Source organism: Olea europaea, chromosome 14, assembly GCF_002742605.1.
Source record: "Olea europaea var. sylvestris chromosome 14, O_europaea_v1, whole genome shotgun sequence".
NCBI classification, from domain to species: Eukaryota; Viridiplantae; Streptophyta; class Magnoliopsida; order Lamiales; family Oleaceae; genus Olea; species Olea europaea.
The window spans coordinates 6,412,752-6,423,672 of record NC_036250.1 but is presented as its reverse complement, the minus strand read 5'-3'; positions in this window follow the sequence as shown (position 1 = coordinate 6,423,672).

Below are 10,921 nucleotides of genomic sequence, written 5' to 3'. Positions count from 1 at the left end.
AAGAATATCACTAATTCAACTGACCTTAGCATTTATAACAATACAGAAGTTAATGGATATCATGCATTTCCATAAATATGCACATTTATCTAATAATGTAATTTCATAATGTGCAATTATGACATATACCATGATTGTCTATTGCAACACAATCACAACAAATGGGAAGTGACATCAAAATTTTCATATTCTGCTTATCACCAAAAATGTCCACAAAAATATTTACGTATTCCACTAGGTTATGTTTCAGATCCATTTATTATTATTATTATTATTATTATTATTATTATTATTATTATTATTATTATTATTATTATTATAGTAAGCACGTAGCTTTTTAACAAGTTTCATAACCCTTGTTTCTTTAGCATTCCTTCCAAGGATGCTATAAATGTGCATAGATGCAATAATATATACACAAAATTCAAAACAAGTCACAATGGATTACATAATCTAATCAAGACCCACATAACTCATGAACGTATATAAAATGTGGTATTTTAAATATATTCGGAGTATTTTTCATTTAAAAAAAATGAAACACTTAAAAAAAAAACCCCCACTGGGCAAATACAACTTAACAAATATTCTTGACCTTTATAAAAATTTTCAGAATTTAATTGAGTCCAAAAAAATATATTTTTGATCATCTGAAAATTAATTTTAATTGTACACAAAAATCTAGAATATTTGAAGGACCAATTTGTAATTTTCAAAATTGAAGCCGAGTCTCGCATACATCCTCATATGCATGACAAATTTATAATCTTTTAAATTGAATACCGAATAATTAACTTCCGAAAGAAAATAATTTTGGAACTAATATACAACTTTTCAAATTGGTATTGGAATAAACAACATTAAAAAATAGTTTTGGGACCAACATGCAAATTTTCAAATTGCATTTGAAAACATTCAAAAGTGTGGTGTCTAACATGCAATTTCTCAAATTGCATTTGGAATAATTAACATTCAAAAGTGGTGGGGCTACCATGCAAATTTTTCAATCGCAATTGGAATTATTTAAAAGTATGGGAACTAACATGAAATTTCTCAAATTGCATCTACAATAATTGAGGGACCAACATGCAATTTTCAAAATATGAATCCCCCTCCGCAGCAACAGTTTCAATTTTTTTTCCCGGTTACTGTTCATCATCCCCAAAAATACAGTTTTTTCAGATTTCTACTGAAATTTCGGAAGACCATAACTTCTTCAACTTAAGGTCAAAATTTATGTTCTTTATATCGTTGGAAAGATCTCAAGAAGATCTATCCAATCATGAAAAATGGGCAGCATGAAACTTAACGTGCAAGAAATTATCATACGATGAAGTTTCAATTTTCTCAACTCGGGTTTAATTTTCCTCCCAAAATACAAAACCAAATAACATGAAATTTTTTAGATATGTTCTCCATAATATCATGAACATACAATATAAATCTCATGAATTAATATGAAGTACATGAAAAGTTTCCATTAACGACATTCAAGCTTTAAAAGAAAAACTGAAATTCATGCATTTCAATCATTCTATGACATTTTCAGCATGTGTTTAAGCAAGAAAACAACCTACTTAGGCTTTGATACCAACGTAAAACATGCTTGCATGCTTATAATTGAGTTTCAAGTAGTGATATTTACTTGAAATCACAAAATCGAGATTGAATTACTTGTCTTTGATTCGCTTGCTTTCCACACCATCTTGTACCCCCCTCCTAGTCAGAAATTCGATCACAATGGAAGGAATTTGATAGCCACAATCCAAGAATCCAATTTGAGATGTTATCTTCCAAAAATCAAGCCTTAACCCTCATTTCCTTTTACCCCATGAATAATACCCGAATTCTTGCATGTCTTCTGGATATTTTCTGGAGTGGATATATATACATGGAAGTTATAGATTAAGGGAGTTAATTTTTTTGAATTCAAATTTCAACTCCTCCCTTCATATTTCATTTCCATGCAAATCAGGTCGGATCAATCCACATTGGCGACCCATTTTCTTCCAACATGTACTTTGCTCAGATTTCAGAATAATTTAAAATCATCCTACTATTTACATGTCAAATGCATGAACTATCACATACAATCATTTGATCAAATCAACCCAAATAAAACTTCTACATCGACAAAACAATTCTTCTTCCAACTCTTTTTTTCCTTGCTAAATAAATTAGAATAAACCCTTCACATCCCAAAAAACTAATCTTCATCCAACGAAAGCATTTGATAGAAGGCAAAACGTACTCACTAGTGTAAACATGCTAAGGTAGTGCAATTAAAGCGTATTTGGGAAGTGTTTTATAGTCAAACGCTTAGACTGACTTGATAAAAACTTTTTCTACATCTCAAAAATTCAAACATCGTGTACATGCATGCCAATCGTCCTAGTCAACTTTAAAGTCAAAAAGTTGTAGTCAAACATACTTTTTTTCAATCGGTAAATGTGAAATTATATTGATAAAAAATTAATGTATAAGCACACCGGGCATATTCGGAGAAAACAAAGATCAAGTGACAAATACAAGTACCATCAGGCATACCTGGACAAACAAAATGAAAAGATGCACAAACAAAACAATCTAGTAAACCAATGCTAGAGATTCAAAATGAATCAAAACATTTGAATACAAAGAAAATATAACTTTATATACGCGTATTTTGATCCATTTCAATATGCTATCACCCTGCGGTCTATTGTACTAAAAAATCTTCTTATTCCTTGCCATCCAAATGTGGTAGATTGTGCTTGCAAGAATATATGCTTAGTTTTACTGTGCCAAGTTGTCTCCCAAGCCTCTTTTTAAAACGATTTTAATGTACTTTGGATCATAGACATAGAAAGTCGAATGCCCAACCACTCACGAATATGTCCCCAAATAGAGTAGATAAACAGACAGATAAAGAAAAGACATTGCACGATTTTGCTACAATATCCACAAAATACACAGTTTCAGTAAATGTTAGTGTGATGTAATATGTCTTTGGTTAATAGCTTAGATTTAGCTCCCAATCAAAGGACAAAAGCATGTTTTGACATGATACTTTTCAAACAGTTGCTACCCATACTACCTTCGGTCTTTTCAATCTGAAAAAATCATAAACTGAATTTCGTAGAATCTGCCCAGTTTGCTAGCCTATCCCTTGCCGTGTGAACGGTTTGTTCAGGCCGTGTAATATAGTCCCGAATCTCTAGTATCCTTTTAAGTAGTGAAGAATCGTCTTTTCTTACTGTATAGTCCCAGATGTCCTTCCCATGAAGAAAAATCTGATTCATCCACTTCACCCAAAAAAAGTCCTTCTTGCTACGAATCTTCCAAAGAGTTTTGGCGAGAAGCATTGATTTCTAACATTTGATATCCCTATTTCCAAGCCCACCTTCATGTTTAGGAAAACAAACGCTACTCCAAGTGACCAACAGTTTTGTAAACCCCCAAAGAAAATGCTGACAAAGATTAATAACATTTGATACAACCTGGTGGAATCGGTAGGATGGAAAGCCAAAAACATTCAACGCCTTCAAGAACAATTCTTACAAATTTGGTCTCCCCCACATAAGACAATGAAGCCCTAGTCCAAGCACCAATATAGGCTGTGATTTTATTGACAATAGAATCATAAGAGCTAATTTTCAATCTTTTAGCTTCAAGTAGAATTCCCAAGTAATGAAAAGGCATAGATCCTATGGACATATTGTTAAGTTGAAGAATATCCTACAACTTTTGCCAATAAACTCCCACCGTATATAAGTTGGACTTGTTTACATTCATTTTAAATACCGACATATCTCTGAAGTTTGTTAGACGATCTTTTAAGATCCCAACTAAAATAACATTCTCTCCTACAAATAACATCAAATCATCCACAAATGCTAGGTCAATAATCTTCAATGGGTCACATTTACGATGAAAATTGAGCTCACTATTCTCGATAGCTCCCTTCAATATTCTTGAGAAATATTCAAGACAAATAACAAGCAAGAATGGAGATAAAGGATCACCTTGACGAAGCCCCTTTCTTCCTTTAATGAAACCATATAGACTACCATTTAGTGCAATGGAGCATGAAGGTGTGGTAATACATTCTATCACCCCACCCAATGAATTTAGTAGGGAATTCAAGTCCTTCAAGTACACTCTTTAGAAAATTCCAATTCATCGAATCATATGCCTTCCTTAGATCAATTTTGAGAAGACATCTAGGAGCAATCATTTTACTATTATATTGCCTCAAGTGCACTTGTGCAAGATAAATATTTTCTGTCATGCTTCTTCTACCTTCCACATTTGCGGCTTGTGGTTGTTGTACAATCATCCTAAGAAATGGTCCCTATCGAGAAGAAAGTCTTTTTGTTATAACCTTGTAGAACACATTACAACAGACAATCGACGTATAATTTCCCACGAAAGTAGAGTGATGATACTTGGGAACCTAGGCAATGGTCGTGTGATTAGTTTGCTTAAGTAAAGAATTCTTTGACTGCTCCAATGAACTCATGACCACTCTTTAAGATATCATGCTCAATGGGCTTCCCTGGACTGTTTTTCCTAGCAACTAGCAACTCCTTGTAGAAATGAATGAATTCATCGACCGCTTCATCTAATGAAGAAGTATATGCTCCATCTACCTTGAGCATGGTTGCAACATAGTTCCTCTTTACCAACAAATGAAAGAACTTTGTACGTTTGTCACTATTCTTTAGATACTCACATTTAGCTTGTTGGTAATAGAAACTCTTTTCAGCTTCACAAAGATCCATAGCTACCTTCCTCATCCTTGTCACCCTACTTTGAAGCTCAATGTTGAAGCGATCATCATGCAACTGCTATTGTACCTTTTTCAACGCCAAAGTAGCCGTTTGATTTCTTTCCTTCTTTTTCGTTTCGAGAGGTGTGATGATTTATTTCCTTCCTTTCTGTTTCGAGCTATGTATCTTTTTCTTCTGAATGTACCCTCAATCCTTTGTTACATTGGATTGGAATTGTTAGGGAGATTCTTGAGGTCGATAGACATAGGTTAGGGGGCACACATGGAAAATCATTTTTTAAGAAAGTTAATTTAGAAATTTGATATATATTAAAAAACTTATAAACGAAAGATAGAAAGAAGGTTTTGTTAGAAAGATTATACGAGTTTAAATTCATGGACTTCTTACTAGTTTAAAATTTTGTTTATCGTAGGAAAGTACAAATAATTTATATTTTGTTTTAGCATTAGTTTAAGACAAATATAGAGACATCTTGTGATAGGAGCAACTTATCTAATTTCAGCAATCACAATTTAACAAGACACCTACTAAGGTTTGTTTTTTACTATTTTGAAGGTTTATACCAAAATAAAGAAATAAAGTTGTGAAGTACTCAGATAATCCCTTATCAACTTCAATATTNNNNCCCCCCCCCCCCCCCCTCCTTTTACATTTAGTTTTTTGCTTTATCTTCTTTAAACGTGACACCAAGTAGGGATGGAGTTAGGAGGGACAATTGATACATAAATAATAATAATAATAATAATAATAAAATTCACTATCTAAAATATTTAAATGGGCTTGGGTTTAGCCCCCTTCCTCCGTCCCATTTACAAGTGTTTATGAACATAATAAAATCAAATAACTTTTTATTCATATATTTTTTGAAACTCAAAAGTAGCAATTGCTCATTTTATCAATTTATAAATAGATGCCAAATATATGCTTTTATATCATAACCATCTTCTCATCAAGAAAGCATACAAAAATTTTGTCAACTAATGGATTTTCTTCTAGAATTTAATAATATGTATTGATCACATGCAAAATGTTTTCTAAATTAAGAAATAAGTAAAAATAAATATGATATTTATTAATTAGACTACACAGATTCTTTAGTTTCTGAAGTTAGGGAAAAAAATAATTTTATGAAAAGCGCACTTGTACAGTTTTATTGGATCCTCTGTTATATGGAGTGTGATTTCTGCCACTTTCCCAAGCAATGTCTTTACCTTTCTGACATTTCGACGTCTCTTTGTCTCTCTATACATACATTTCCTTCCATATACAACTAATCCCTAACGTGCTCTGGGAATTGCTATTTAACTACTTAATGGAACAGTTCATTCCACAGAATTTATTTATATACTTCTTGTACAAATTTTTTTTGAGAAAGATATATTATATCAACTTCTTCTAAAAGTTCTTTTAATCAAAATAAATGTTTTCAAAAAAAATTATTCAAACATGTTCGAAAGCCGCTTTCTAATTTAAAAAACAAATTTTGACTTTTTAAAAATTCTGCCAAACAGGCTGAAATTTGGTCCAATCGGAACGACTAAAACAACTAAATTCTCATCTTAGACATTGTTATTTGGAGTCCAGTACCTTCCTCTCTCTTCTAAGTTTCTCAGATCGAATTGTGTCATGTTTATGAATGAAAATCTCTGTAAATCGATGTAGAATGTGTTCCAACCATCTAAATCTTCGTTTCATAATTTCTCAAACCGCAATACTAACCGTCAATGTATATTCTTATTCTTATTTATTTATTATCTTATTCATCTTCTTTTGACCATAAATCCATCTCAGCATTCTCATTTTCACTATATTCATTGATGAATCCTTTGACAATCCAAACCCAACAGAACAATAATGCATAGCCCAGCGTAATTGACTCAAGAACTGTAAAACAGGAAAAAAAAGACGTAAAATTAGAATTAAGAACTGTAAAAAATATCAGTCTCGATTCCAAGTGCTCATCTCGATTCATATTGGACCGCAGATTCCCATTTGAGATATTATTTCATTCTAGTTCGTATTTCTTGAAACTATAGGGTATTCGACTTCCTATGCTTTCTTTAGTGCAAGCCGTACACAAACACTATACTGGACTTGAAATCAATACATTGCATCTTCCTTAGATACTGTGGCAATCACAATCAATTACCACAAAATTGTTAAATCTTCCGTCATCTTAAAGTTGTCGAACATAAATTTTCATTCGAATAATTTTCTACTTCTATATGGTGTATTCCACTTTAATCCAATTCATCCTCTACATTAATTGCGCTCTTTTTGAATGTCAACTTTGATGTCACAATATGTCTAGATGTAATATACTTAGAATTATGTCGTGCGTCCAGAAACTCCTTCCACAGAAACATTATAGACCACATACAGCAAGAGGTGTTTTTTTTTTTGGGCACTATTTTATTCACATGAGACCCATGAGACTTTTGTATGGTTTCTGTGAAATGATTTTGTACAAATGGAAAAAGCCATATATTTATCCCTTCTTTGTCAAGGTTAAATATATAGGAATTGGTTTTCAAATAATTAACCAAAAATTGTAAAATGAAAAGGTGTGTAAAAGTAGAAAATGAAAATGTGTAACTACGTGTCAATTTCGACCAAATATTCGGACTTGATCCGAGGTCAAATTACAAAAATAAATAGACCAACTTATTCTACTAGTTGAGTAGATCGTCGTGGTATATTTGAAATCTCGAAACCAATTCCGGATGAATGAGAAATTGTGGACCAAAGTTGGAAGAAATGAAGTGTTACAACTTTTCGAAATGATGCAGGTTTTAGCCAAGTGTTGCAACATTTCGAAAGGATGTATGTTTTGGCCTACACTACTTCATTTGCACCCTTTCTACATCATATAAATAGAACTCTATGAACATGATTTTGAGTACAACAATTGCATTGAGCATTCATTCTCCTATTGCAATTCTCTCATTTATAATTCCATAGCATTTTCATGCGTTTCCTTTGTAGAGGGGAAATTTTGTCAAAAGTTCGTCGATTTCTTGTGGTTTGAAGTGCTGCTACCACAAGTTGTGAATCCATTGTATCTTGGAAGACAATCATCATTCACCGTGAGCACCATAATGGGACAATTTGTCTTAAGAAAAGAGATAACGTCTTACCTTAGATTATTCTTTATTTCTACTCCTTTTTAATCTTTGTTTTGTGTAATCGTTATACCGAAACTCTGTCTAAATTTTCATTCATATAAATTGTGTTTTGATCACGCTCTTGCGGATTGAAACTGGTCAAATAAATATATCAAAAATCAACCCTTACATAGCCCTTTTTATAAGTCATCTCCAACAAACTTAAGACAAATTTTTGTGTCTTTGTGGTTGGTTGTGGACAACAATTACTTTGTTTGAATAGTGCTTTGTGTACTATTCCTCCGCCGATATTATCATCATTTTGTTGAAATTCTGTTTGTGTAACAAAAATGACTATCATCGGGACTTCGTCAAGTCAAAATGGTTCCAATAATGTGGTACCACCCGTGGCCATACCGTTGCATAATACTACTATCCCACATGGGGAAAAGCCGGAAAACTTTGCAGGAGTAGACTTTAAGAGGTGGCAACAAAAGATGTTGTTTTATCTCACCACTCTTAATTTGATCAAATTTCTAAAGGAAACTGCACTGGCTGTATAAGAAGGGAAAAATAATCGTGAATCGATTATTGCTTTGGATGCATGGAAACACTCGGACTTCCTATGCAAGAACTATATCCTAAACGGATTGAATAATACACTATATAGGGTATATAGTTCAAAGGAATCAGCCAAGGAACTATGAGATTCTTTGGAGACAAAGTACAAGATCGAAGATGCCGGAACAAAGAAGTTCATTATTGACAAATTTTTGGACTACAAGATGGTGGATTCCAAAACCGTAATTAGCCAAGTGCAAAAGATTCAAGTCTTGTTGCACGACATCCATGCCGAGAAAATGGAATTGAGTGAATAATTCCAAGTTGTTGCCATTATTGAGAAACTCTCTCCCATGTGGAGAGATTTCAAAAATTACCTCAAGCACAAACGCAAAGAAATAAACTTGGAAGAATTGATTGTGAGCTTGAGGATTGAAGAAGACAATCGAAAAATCGAACGAAGGTCGGTTGATCAAGATGGTGTAAATTTTGTTGAAATGGAACCAAATACAATAAACAAGAAACAAAAGGCTCCTAATTATGCACCGCGAATAGACAATTCTAAGAAGGCTAAGAAGTTCAAAGGGAATTGTTACAACTGTGGCAAGGCTGGACATCGTTTAAGTGAATGTCAAAAGCCAAAAAAGAATACTCAAGCCCACATGGTTGCAAATAACACTCTATCCGATGGAATGCAAGAATTGAGTTTATCTGCAGTAGTGTCCGAATGCAACATGATTGGAAATACTAGAGAATGGTGGATTGACACTGGCGCTACCCACTATGTGTGTGCGGACAAAGAGATGTTCTCCAACTATCAAGATTTGAATGTGGAACAACTATACATGAGAAATTCTGCAAGTTCCAAAGTTGAAGGACAAGGCAAAGTCACTTTGAAGATGACATCTGGGAAAGAACTCATCCTCAACAATATCCTACATGTGCCGGATATACGAAACAATTTAGTGTCCAGATCTTTACTTAGCAAGAATGGTTTTAAACTTGTATTTGTATCCTATAAATTTGTGTTGTCTAAGAATGAGATGTATGTAGGGAAATGATACATGTGTGATGGAATGTTCAAGTTGAACGTTCTTAAAATTGTACCGAAGCAAGTCGTTATGAATAAAACTATAAATTTCGTTTACTTGCTTGAGCTTTCATATTTGTAGCATAGTGGATTAGGACATGTGAATTACAAATTGTTGCGCAAACTAATGAATCAAAGTTTAATTCCGACGTATAAAATCAATCCTAGTCATAAATGTGAAATATGTGTTGAAGCAGAATTAGCTAAAACACCGTTCCATATAATACAAAGGAAAACAATCCCCTTTGAATTGATTCATAGCGATATATGCAATCTAAAATTTGTACAAACTCGAGGTGGTAAGAAATACTTTGTGACATTTATTGATAATTGTACAAAGTTTTGCTATGTCTTTCTTTTGAGAAGTAAAGACGAAGCCTTAGATGCATTCAAAACCTATAAGGCTAAAGTTGAAACACAACTTGAAGAACGAATAAAAAATATTCGTGGTGACAGAGGAGGTAAATATGGAGCACCGTTTGAAGACTTTTGTTCTGAACATGGAATTGTTTATCAAACAACGACACCTTACTCCCCTCAATCAAATGGTGTTGTAGAACGTAAAAATCGAATACTTAAAGAAATGATGAATGCCATGTTAATAAGTTCGACTTAACCACAAAACATGTGGAGGGAGGCTATTTTAATGGCAAATAGTCTTCTTAATAAAATACCTCTTAAGAAAATAGAAGAGACACCATATGAACTATGGAAAAGCCATCCTTCATCCTACCAATACTTGAAAGTGTGGGGGTGTTTGGCTAAGGTTGAGGTACCTAAACCTAAATAAGTGAAAATCGGTCCTAAAACAATAGATTGCATATTTATTGGATACGCTAATAATAGTAGTGCATATCGATTTCTTGTATACAAATCTGAAATGCAAGACGTATACAAATGGACCATAATTGAATCAAGGAATGCGACACTTTTTGAAAATATTTTTCCTTGCTAAGATAAGAAAAATACGAGTTCTAACAAGAGAAAATATGAAACTACCAGTGGAACTTCAAATGAAGAAGAACCAATGCGTAGTAAAAGGGCTAGGACTTCCAAGACGTTTGACCCAAATTTTCTAACCTATATGGTAGAGGATGATCCAAAGACTTTCAATGAAACAATGTCTACACTGGAAGAATCGCACAGGAAAGAAGCTATTAATAATGAGATAGATTCTATAATGCAAAACCATACATGGGAGTTGATTGATTTACCTCCCGGTAACAAATCTTTAGAATGCAAATGGATATTCAAAAAGAAATTAAAACCTAACGGATCCATTGATAAACATAAGGCTAGATTGGTTGCTAAAGGATATAGGAAAAAAGAAGGACTTGACTTCTTTGATACCTACTCACCCGTGACTAGAATCACGTCGATAAGGTTGTTAATTG